The sequence below is a fragment of the Lasioglossum baleicum genome, chromosome 13 (genome assembly GCF_051020765.1).
Source record: "Lasioglossum baleicum chromosome 13, iyLasBale1, whole genome shotgun sequence".
In the NCBI taxonomy this organism is placed as follows: Eukaryota; Metazoa; Arthropoda; class Insecta; order Hymenoptera; family Halictidae; genus Lasioglossum; species Lasioglossum baleicum.
Genome location: NC_134941.1, coordinates 1,963,569 through 1,975,816, shown reverse-complemented (window position 1 = coordinate 1,975,816; position 12,248 = coordinate 1,963,569). Strand labels below are relative to the sequence as shown.

Below are 12,248 nucleotides of genomic sequence, written 5' to 3'. Positions count from 1 at the left end.
AGTGTATACGATTGTTCGGAAAGCCTCCGCCGATTTTCAATTATTTTTATAAACCCTTATTATTGTTTAGAGCATTGTCCACACAATACAAAATTGCCGCTGGCTCAGGGACAATTAAACGCTCTGGTTCGCACAATCATTCGTGTATTTCACATTCGTAAAATAAGCACACACTTACTGTGAACTCTTAGAACGTCCAAGGTTCAAAAGAACAAAGTTCAAAGTTGCTGGTACAATTGCGACGGGAACCTGCTTTCCTCCGAGTCGCTTATTATAAATTCATTTTCATTGACTTACGTTTCTGGGAGAGATGTGCATTCCTTTTAAATCAATCCCATGTTATGCATACACGTTCCTAGATTTAAAATCTGAGTGTACAAGCTGGAATTCGATTCTCAGTTTTTCAGCGTTGTTTAAACTTTTTAAACCATGCATCCATGTTTAAATTTGAATTAAAAACTATACGTAGTAGACATTACTAAGCAACTTCTCTGAATCTTGAAATTGTTCTCATGAAGATTCACAAATACTATAGAATCAAATTCTGAAACGATACATTAACCCTTTTAGTGCCGGAGGCCGATATATCGGCCCTCGCAGCACTGACGAGAAAGCCAGAACCGATATATCGGCCCGCGCCTTGTAGCTCTTTAATTTCATTATGAGAGAATTAAAAAAAAATAGTTTTTCGTTTTAACTCTTTGTGGACGACGACTTTTTTCTACTTCGTCCTTAATATACTGCTTTTTGAATCTTGTAAATATTGTTTCTTGTTTGGTTTTTATGCGCATTTTCCCAAACCCTAGTATAACCGTGAAATTCGGCCGGTTATTCTCGCATAGGCACCTCTTTTTCGCCTGGCACTAAAAGTCCTCGAAAGGTCTTTCCCAAATTTAAAAATTAAAGATATTATTTTTGACGATTTAGCACTTACGTTGTCATGTGTACCATTTTTTACTACGTTTTTATTATCTTGCTTTATTGTCTGTCTGTTTGTTCGGTACAAATTTTTAAATTATACTTGAAAGATAGTCTCCGAACATTAATGCTAGAGACTGTATACGTATTGTTCCGTCTTCCAACGGAATTTGTTGTATATGTATTTTCTTCCTTCTGGTATTTTTTGTAGTACTGGATTTATTTCTTAGAGATCGTATTACCAATAAAGTCATTACCGACCGCCTTCTGGTATTCTTCGACGCGGCTCATTATATCCTTCTTCAATTGGAAATATTCCAATTTCCAAATAACCTATTTAGGACAGCAAGACAATACTCATTCTTTAAACGGAAAGTATACACTTAATTAAATGTCCCGTTATACAAATAGAAAGTTTCTCGGAGTGATTGTCGTCTAACTTTCTGGCAATAAAAGTAATCAGTGCACTTCCGCACATCATCGGTGACCTAAGGTCAATGTCCCTATTTCTGATCATGTCCTGATTTCTGATCAGGAGACAACAAATTCGTTACACAGAAAATTATTTTAAATTAATTCAGTATTTTCATACAAAATGCTAATTCGTCCGTTGCTGAATGTGAAATTTTAGTAGGTATGTCCGTTGTGATGAATCGTGATTTGAGGAGTTTCCTTACGTTCGAGCGTTGCATGTGGTCGTTGCGGTATTAGTGAAATATTGACTAAATTTCTAATTCTTTTGGCCAGAGATTCATCATAACTTATTCAAGAAGAAAAACCAAACGTAACAATATTATTTTTTAGCAAATTTTACGTTGTCAACACACTTTAACATCAGGCCGTCTAGCGGATGAAGGTTTCCAAATAATAGTGTAATTAATCGGAAAAATTGTAATTTTTGGTCTAGAGATAATCCCCATTGGTTATAATTAGGCAGAGTTGGGCAAAAATCAACTGACATTTTGATTGTTAGTCAAAACTTAAAAAAGGTCAGTTAAAACTTTTTGATTAGTTAGTCATAACTACATGGCACTAGTTAGTCACAACTCTAAGTAATCGTTAGTTATTGCTTATTAGTTATGATTAATCATTAGTTAGTTTAAATGATCAGTCATCAATCTTTAGTCATCAGTCACTATTGTGCGATTAACATACCTTAATATGTATACTTAACCTATATCGGAATTAGCAGTGACCAAACGTGTCATAATCTGTAATTTATATGTTTATAAACTAATAGGCTATTTTTGTGTTATTATTACGTCTTATTTTAACTTCTATCTATTTTTAGTCATTAGTCACAGTGAAATTCTGATTGCGTATTTAGTCATTAGTTATGCCATTATAGTCAGTAGTCAATGTTCATCCTTAATAAAAATTTGGTCATTACTCATTAGTTATTACGCTCAAATACTTATGTAGTTATTACTCATAGTCACGCTTAAGTATTTACTTAGTCAATAATTATTAGTCACTTTTGTGTGTAGAGCTTATGAAGTTATTAGCCAATAATCATAATTGTGACTAGCGTTTGCCCAACTCTGTAATTAGGTTAGTAATAAGTAGGATACGAACAGAGTAGGTCAGGGTAGGAATGAGTGAGACAAAGAAAGAGAGTGAGAGAAGGTATGGACCGAATGTGTGAATAAGATAGACCTGTAAAGTTAGGATACCGTAAACCAAGTCACATTTCTTAGCTATAAGGCTAAAATACAGCAATAAGAATAGTATTGGGTTGGAAAATAAGTTCTTTCGGTTTTTGTGATTTATTCCACTCTAAAAAACCAAACGAACTTATTTGCCAACCCAATAATAATTATCCCCATTGGTTCAGAGAACATAATTTTCAAGATACATCATTTTTAGAACATATTTTTACCCTTTGCTTGGCACAGCTATACGGAACACGACTTGTTGCGTCCAATGCTCATGAAACGTTCGTTTATAAACAGAAATAAAGTTGGAAACCACGACATTGGTGTTTCCTGTGCGTTAATGTGGAAAAAATGCACTGTCCCAACTTATACGGTGTCCCAACCTTTACGACACTTCCTTATAATGTAATCATTGCGCGGGATATCTCGCCAACAGCTTTCGTGTACTGAAACATTACTTGCGAAGTTAACCCTTTGCACTAAGAATTATTTTTCAATTTCGTTGCCAACAATTCCCTACTATTTTAAGCGTTTTATTTGAAGTTTACTTGGAAGGACAGTTCCTTGACTGCTACTTATTTTTACCAATGATGTTTACTAATTATATTAAGTATAACTCTTAAACATTGTTGTAATTTATATTTGTGGTACTTACGTAAGGCTGTGCCCATAATTATGAAAGTGGCCTAAGTCATATATTCCTTGTTTCGAGATATTTAAAGAAAAAGTATATTAACACTAAATGAATTCCTTATAATGTTGAAATAACAAGCACTACCTAACGGTTCATTTTTGACAATATCGTAAAAATTACATCGAATTAATTTAGTTTAAAATGCAATGTGATGAGAAATAACTGATAAACTCATTTCTTTTTAATTTTGACTTAGGCCACTTTCGTAATTATGCATTTTAGGCAGATTTGTTTTTAACTAAGAAATAAGACAATACAATAAATAAAGAAAGAACCAAATACATACAAAACCCGTTTTATTTACATTTTTCCTTTTCCGATGTCGGGTCACACTCGACAAATTAGTGCAAAGGGTTAATATGCTAGAAGTTTATTGATCGAAGAAGTCGTTTCAATATACTTATGTAAAATTGTTGTTCTCTTACACGTATAATTGTGACCCATACTCTGCAGAAAATCAGAATTAAAAATTTCATGCCGCACTTACAGAAAGATAATTTCGTATCTAATTGGTTTGGGTAACACTTGCAACTACCTGGTGTAGCTAAGGGCATTGAACTCTTACAACCACATAGGTAAGCGTAATATTTATACAACAACTTGCCAGTGGCAAGCAAATATCGTGCCGGGTCCGGCGGTATTAAGGTAGAATTTCCAATTCGCGTGAGACATGTGCGTTCAACGTACACGTCGAAATCTCGTGTGCACCGATGTAATGGAGAAACATGCTTTTGTCTTCCTGAATGCGATTTTCCACCTTGCATCCGTGTTCACGTCAGTAGTTCTCATTTAATGATTGTCTACTTCTGCAGCTGTCTAGACTTAAACGCATTGTGATTGCATTTATGATTAAACTTTCAAACAGATCGATAAGATTCCAATTCTTTTTGTGAGACTGAAATATTAATACATAACTTGTTCTTTGTAATTATAGTTATCAGTAGACTGCGGATCTTTATGCAAAATAAAAATTGTCTGTTTGAAATAGACTAGTTTGGTAATAGTTGCATAACTTTTCGAATATAAGGCTGTAACTTGTTGGTTTGATAACTTTAAGGCCGTCCACACACGGGTCGATCGTCGATTCGGTCGACGCGATTCCAGTCGCATGCGATTCCCCCCTCCACGTGACTTCCAATGCAAATGAATGGAGAGCCACACACGGGTCGATTCGTGGTCGACTGAAATCGGCTCGACTGAAATCGCGTCCGTCGCATGAACCGTCCACACACGGTTCGATCGTCGATTCGGTCGACGTGATTCCAGTCGCATGCGATTCCCCCTCCACGTGATTTCAAATGAAAATAAATGAAGGGCCGCACACTGAAATCGCCGCGATTCTAATCGCGAGGATCGTACGATTCGCGCGACTCATGGAGGTAAGTTTGTGCAGTTCATGTAATTTAAATGATTTGGCCATTATTTTTTGTAGTTTGAGTGCATTGCACTCTTCGATGTGGTCTATGTATTTAGGTTACATAGGTTATTATTTATTTATTATCTTTTTTTATGTTATTACGCATACTAATAACATTAAGGTAAGCTTTTTGTTTACATAGTTGAATATAATCATGTAGGTTTATGAAAAACAAAAACAAAAGGCAAAGTAAAAAAAAATTGAAGTCACAGGGATTGATAAACTGTTGTACAATTTTCTGTGGAGTGGGAGTGTTCTTAGGGAGTTGTCTTCTCAGGTTGATTTAATCCGGAAGTATTACCACTTGGTATATTGAGCGAAGATTGAGGGAAATCTGTTGAACTTCCACCAACCTCATCTATGAGGAGCAATGCTCAACTGAGGAGTTACAAAAGGAGAGCTTTGCTCCTCATAGATGAGGTTGATGGAAGTTCAACAGATTTCCCTCAATCTTCGCTCAATATACCAAGCGGTAATACTTCCGGATTAAATCGACCTGAGAAAACAACTCCCTAAGAACACTCCCACTCCACAGAAAATTGTACAACAGTTTATCAATCCCTGTGACTTCAATTTTTTTTTACTTTGCCTTTTGTTTTTGTTTTTCAAAGACCTACATGATTATATTCAACTATGTAAATAAAAAGCTTACCTTAATGTTATTAGTATGCGTAATAACATAAAAAAAGATAATAATTAAATAATAACCTCTGTAACCTAAATACATAGACCACATCGAAGAGTGCAATGCACTCAAACTACAAAAAATAATAGCCAAATCATTTAAATTGCATGAACTGCACGAACTTACCTCCATGAGTCGCGCGGATCGTATACGATCCACGCGATTGTTCTGCTTCGCTTCCGATCGCACGCGATTGGAATCGCGGCGATTTCAGTCGGGCCGATTTCAGTCGACCACGAATCGACCCGTGTGCGGCTCTCCATTCATTTGCATTGGAAGTCACGCGGAGGGGAATCGCATCGACCGAATCAACGATCGACCCGTGTGTGGACGAAATCGCGTCCGCCGCATGAATCGTACATGACGAACAAGACGTACGAACTTCACGACGCGATTACAATCGACCCGTGTGTGGACGGCCTAACGCTTAGCACTCGAATGGCGACTCTGAGGCGTCACTAAAAATTCCTGTACCATTACTCGAAATATTGTTTACATAATTAAATATATCGGTGTAGCCATTACGTTAGGGATTAATCAGGATATGCTGGACAGACAAATTTATTTTGGTTAGGAACATGGGTACTGGAAGGTGAGGTATATAAAATTATTCAATCGCTCGAATTATAAATCGCAAACATGCAAACTCTCTCTCATCACACGTGTACTCTAGCTAGGTTCCGTGGTATTTTCGTAAACGACCAGAAGTCCAGGTATTATCGCCGTACTCTCCTGCAGAGCCCTGGGCGGCCAGGAGTTGACCCGTTCTCTCTCGTTCGACAGGCGTCCAGGTATTATCGCCGTACTCTCCATGTCGAACGAGCGACCAGGAACAGACTCCCGTCCTCTCCCTTCTCCCGGCAGGCGTCCAGGTATTATCGCCGTACTCTCCTGCCGGGATGCTACTGCTAACCAAGAGCGGCCGCGGTCCTTACCTCGTCCTCTCTCTCGGAATAGCAAATAAGCCGAGTCCCTCCGTGAACCCTCTATTTATATGAATTCGTTACTATCCGCAAACGTGAAATCAACAACGGTCGTTAAGCGCGATTCGTCTTTCCGCGCGCTCCCCTTACGTCGCTACCTCACGTTGGCCGTCTACAAACTATGCTTCTAGAAGCTTTTAGAAGCTTGTCGATCTGAATTTCTTCTAGAATTTTCTATACATGCTACATCGGTATTTAATCAATTACTAAACATTTAGGTATTGTACCAGGTATTATACCAATTTCATATCCATAAAAATTCACAGATCATAGAGAATGGAATTATTCTAGGTCGGAAGAAATGTTTAATTTTCCAGTTAAAATAGCTCCGAGCGCAAAGGGTTAATACCGGCGTCACAAATCAAATGCTAGACACGATCTTACTGCATTCATATATGATAAATGGAAACTGATTGTCACTGGTTTTAAAACGCGAGGTGACTTCGAACTAACAACTCTAACTGACGTTAAACGTAATGGAACGCCAATTATAACGACGCACCGCAGTTATATTTTCCCGTCGTTCAACCGCTGGCCAGGATATGCCGGTTACATCGGGTCACTGCCATAAACTCGAAACGTAATGGCGTTCCGGGCGCTGGTTAAACGTTGTAGTACGACACACCTGTGGGCTGTCCCCAGCACATTTTACTCGCACTTTTATTTATTTATCCGTAACGAGCACGACCGATTTCGAAGTCACCCTTCCCCCCATCCTGATGCGGGCTACCCTTGTCCTGTCATCTCTGATATCTCACCACTATTCCGTGATATCTCGTCGAGATACAGGGCCGTCGAGATAAATCCGGAATTCTGTCAAACAGTCCTACAAATAAGATGTATCGGTAAGGCAAACATAAACAAATTAATTTTTTACAAGGTTACTTACTATATAGGGTATTTCACCTAACTAGACCTATTTTTTATGACAGGAAAAAAGGTCGGAGGCAATCAAATTTTCTCAAGTTCATTAGTTACTTCTGCCGATGTAATTCTTTTCTTTCACAGACATTCAACGATATTGAATATTCGACATTTTACTATTCCCTGTTCCCTTCTGTAACGTTGCAAACTTAATAACGAGGAAACTAAAAATGCAAAATGAGAGGTAATTTACTTTAGGAAACAAGACAAGAAGTCAACTGCGTCAATTTTTAATTTTGTTTACTGTAACGACACAGGAAGTTAGCGACGTGAATTTTTTATTTTGGGAAGGATGAGACGCTCCTTTCATGTTCGTGCATATTTCAACTCGGCTATTTCGCTTTAATCCGTTAAGGAGTTTAAAAGCTCGAGTAATTCATTGCAAGAGAAAAATATACATAAATTGCACCTTTTCAATCAATTGTTTTGCGGAAACGGTGATAAACTTATTAGCGTCACATTGTTTGTACGTTATTGTAATTATTTCTGTTTCAGAATAATAGGCAAGATGTCAGCTGATTGGCAATACAACTCATAAAGCCATTAAAAGGTAGCGTAACAATTTTTCCTATTATCTCACTTTGTAATCCAAAAAGATTACTACAGTCGATGTGACATGGCTAGATCAGTGTATTGTTGAATAGTTTGTGATCGCCGGTTATCCACCATTTCTACTTATTCTGGGGGTGAATTAGATGTGTGGGCTGAACCGCACCATAGGAAACCAAAATTTTTTAACTTTCTCGAATATCATCCAGTAGATTTTTACGACAACATGCCGAAAATCCAAGTTTTCATGTTAGGAAATCGCTGGTTCAAAAGTTGTGGGTGTTTAAAATGGAGTGATTGTTTTTGATACGTAAGAGCGCCGCTTTATAAGACAATAATATGTACAATACTACACCTGATTTATAAAAAGCCTATGAATTTTTCACTTCTTCAATGATAAAATGTTGACAAGTAACTATACTTTGTCCTTTATTTGATATAATGTGCGATAATTAGCTCTTAGCACTCGTATGGTGACTGTGAGAGAGGCGCCACTAAAAATTGCTGTACCATTATACATAATATTGTTTAGACAGGGTGGGGAAAAAGATGCGAAGCTGTTTGAAACATTCGTAATTCCATTAACTTATATTTTTTCCTTTTTTTTTCACTGCAGAATTTTTAAAGCACACCTGGGAGATTTAGCATGGAAACGTACAGCGTATTCAACGTACCAAAATTATTGAGTCATTTTAATTTTTCATTTTTAATTTCTCGACATTTAGGTTTTAACTGACCTTCGTGCTCATCTGATTTAATGGCTTCGGGTTTTTTTCCTTTGGGGATACCTTAAGGAGAAGGTGTACGCTAATAATTCAAGAACCCTTGAACAGCTGAAAGAGAACATTCGAATCGAAATACGGAACATAATGCCAGATACAAACGTCATGGAAAATATTCTTAAAAGAGCCCAACTTTGTGAAGCCAAAAATGGCGAGCACCTATGTGACATAATTTTTCATGCTTAGCTTAAAAAAAACGCCATGAATTATATTTTACTATCCTGAAAAGAAATAAATTTTAAGTCAAATATTTTTTACCAATTGATTATAAAACCAGGTCGTTTGGTACAATTATAAAAAAAGTTATTCTGTTTTAAAGGACGTACGAATACTTATGTGACTGACTATATGTTGAATTCCAATCAAGTTTTCGAACTAAGTCTAAATATTGGAAACAATGATACTTACTATAAAAACGTGAAGTACATAAAAGTATTCGTTACAGTTATAACTTTTACATACGTTTAATTAAAATGATTTGATTAAATCAATTGTCAAGTTATGCGACACTGTACATACCAAGTTTAATTTTGCCACTTCTATTAACCACAAACCATACTCCCGATTGCTTTTTAGCTCTCCGCGAAAGCCACGCACGGCGAAGATTGATATTCATAATTCATCGTCGTAAAACGTTTCTTCAATTCGTCCGCGATTTAATTGCTCGGACAATTAATTGCGATCTGTCAAATCTCGATCGGGACTCGAAAAAGTATAGAAATTGCATCACCGGGTAAAAAACTCTTGACATGTTCGATGATTTACGATCCGTTGCCGAAATGTTTTTTATTCTCTACAGCACCACCTAGAAAATGATACAGATATCCGAATATGATAGATTAGTATTCGTAAATGAATACAAATATAATCTAACATTTAACTCGTATCCTTTCGCAGCTTAATATCAAAGAAGAATGAAACTCTGATTCCAGAACGTCTGACAAACCCCAACAAACATTGCAACAATACAAAACCGCTTAGACTTTTTAATAAAGTGAGCTTGTAAATCCAGGATTTGATTTTTACGTCGCTTCGTGTCGTAGTATTTGCGAGTCTCGATTCTCAACTACTGCCCATTCAAAATATCCATTAAAAATATATATAATATAATATTTACTTATGTATATAAATCTTTATTTAATCCCCCTAGGGTTACAAATTCGATATCCATTCTCCCTCCTTTTCCCTTCCCTTTCTCCTCTCTTATTCTATTCCTTAATTCTAATTTCCTTATTGTAATACTCATCCTAAATACTTAATATTGTATTAAACGACTTAATACTACTTATAAACTACTAAATTAGTGCTATATAATATCATATGTATTATAATTGATTTATAAAGCTGTATTCTATAAAATTTAACCATCGAATTTTATTCTGCAGTTAGAAAAGAATGGTTACTGTGTAATTGATTGATGAAGCTACATTCTTTAAAATTTAACTATTGAATTTCATTCTGCAATTGGAAATGAATGGTGACTATATATTTAAAATTTAACCATTGAATTTTGTTTTCAAATAGGGCACGAACTATGCCATCATCTGATATATAATTCTTGTTGTGTTTTAGTTTTTAAAAAGTGTTATATAGTTAATATTTTATTTCTAAAAAATAAAAACAATCACGAGAAACTTCAATATCTGTCACACGACTTTGTCCAGAGTTATTAAATAACTAAAATATGTAGAAGAGACTGCAATAGGATACAGAAAAAAAGAGAATCGTCTTTAATGAACATGAAGAAAAGATTAAGCAAATTCCTTTTGAAATGTTCATCTTTATATTTTGATCTTTTTCCACAAGAAGCCAGAAAATTCGCGTTCGAATGTACAAGAAAATATAACGTACAGACATTACACCTTTTTGGTGATTGAAGAATCGAATGCAATATACATATGTATCCCAATGTAAGATCATACCAAAGATAATGTTTTGTGGTTATTATATTGTGTTTCGATGTTCTGTTAAACATAGCATATTTTTGTTAACTTAAACCTAAATAAATCAATATTATTCACATAGTAATGTTGTATTTCATTAACAAATAAAATGTTGCATTAAAGTTTTAGTTATTAGCAAATTTTATTCTTTCGTAACAACTTGACCCGAATGAATGAACAAATATTACAAAACCTATTACAATATTTTAGTTTTAAGGTTAGAATTTTGAAATATAATAAATTTAATAATAAATTGCTCGTTAAAGATTAGAATATCTATGCTATTTCTATGTCATTTTAGATGTTTCTTAAAAATCGGAACTTATAGAGCACCGGTCTATCAAACCGACCTTGAAATCCATAGATCAAGATATTATGGTTGGGGAGATGCGTTTTGTCCTTCGGTGTAGAACGAATCATAACTTTAACTGAAAAAGTTAACGGCCAAGTTTACCTCAAATTGCTACAAGAAATCATAATGTCAGAAAGAAAGGTGAATGATTTTATTTTACAACGAGACAGTGTTTCTATTCATAAGGCAATAACTATTGGAAATTATTTAAGAAACAACTGTCTTAATGTCCCTTCTTTGATGGCGCCGGCAAAGTTCTGATTTATCCCCTATTGGAAACATGTGGTCTAATTAAGAGTAGACGAAACTAGGCCAAGTAACGTTAGCGATTTAAAGCCGTCAATAACCAAGATAAGTCTACCGTAAAGTATCATATTGTTTGGAAACTTCAAATAAAAGATGTTTGCAATTTCGTGCTGCTCTTGAAGATCTTTTAAAGAAATAAAAAAGAATAAATATTTAGATTAAAGATTAGAATTGTTTCGTTTTACCTAAACTGTTGTTACTTGATTGAGGGTCACCGTGTATATAGAATCCATTAGAAGATTACACGGAAAATATTCTCTCTCGTTCTATAGATTGTGCCACGTCTCAAACGCCATGCGAAATTTCGAGGAGCAGCAAACGAAGATACAGGCTAATACTTGTGAAACGCTTCTATGCTCTGCTACCAATCTTAACGACCGCGATTCTTCCGAAGCTGAGTACAAATTGTAGGAGAAACTGTACCTAACCGGCCGTTCTTCTCGCAGACTATTAATGCTTCCTCCAGTTGGAGTCATGTTTAACATTTCTCTTCGCTCGCTCACAATCTCTTCCGTACATCTGCCGTGATTGCTGCACTCCGAGTTTGCTTTAATTCAACAAAATGTCGAAACACCGGGACCAAATTCGTCGCCGAGAAATTGCTTCGCTATTCCTTTCTCTCTGGATTAGAAAGAACACGATTTTCAAGAATAAGTTACACATCTCGAGAAAAAGTAACGTTACACTTTTGTACGATGCTATAGCATTCTAAAGTTGTTTGTCAGAATTGAATGGACGTAACTTGAGTTCTAGGAATTTTAACCCTTTGAACTAGGAACTATTTTAAATCGAAAATGAAACATTTCTTCTGAACTAGAATAATTCCGTTCTATGTTAATTTGTTTCTTTGTACGAATATGAAATTGATACACTACCTCATGCAATACTTAAATGTTTAGTAATTGATTAGTGTGCTGAAGTCATTTTTGAACGGAAACATCCAAATTGTCATTTAAGTACTCAATTTGTGGCAATTAAACTAACTGTTTCATTGAGCATATGGGAAAGACTAATGTGTCTACACGAGATATCGTCAAAAG

The 12,248-nt window shown here is 35.6% G+C and overlaps 1 protein-coding gene across 12 annotated transcripts in view; it reads left to right on the top strand.

Moving 5' to 3' along the window:
- LOC143215469 (lachesin) overlaps window positions 1-12,248 on the top strand; it is a 653,313-nt gene that overhangs the window by 255,721 nt on the left and 385,344 nt on the right. For 8 of the 12 annotated variants that reach the window (XM_076437612.1, XM_076437613.1, XM_076437603.1 and 5 more), the window contains one exon: window positions 7,772-7,826. The exons of the other annotated variants lie outside the window; for them this stretch is intronic. The gene's annotated coding sequence lies outside the window, so the exon portion shown is untranslated. The remainder of the gene's footprint in view (window positions 1-7,771; window positions 7,827-12,248) is intronic. 12 annotated transcript variants of the gene reach the window in all.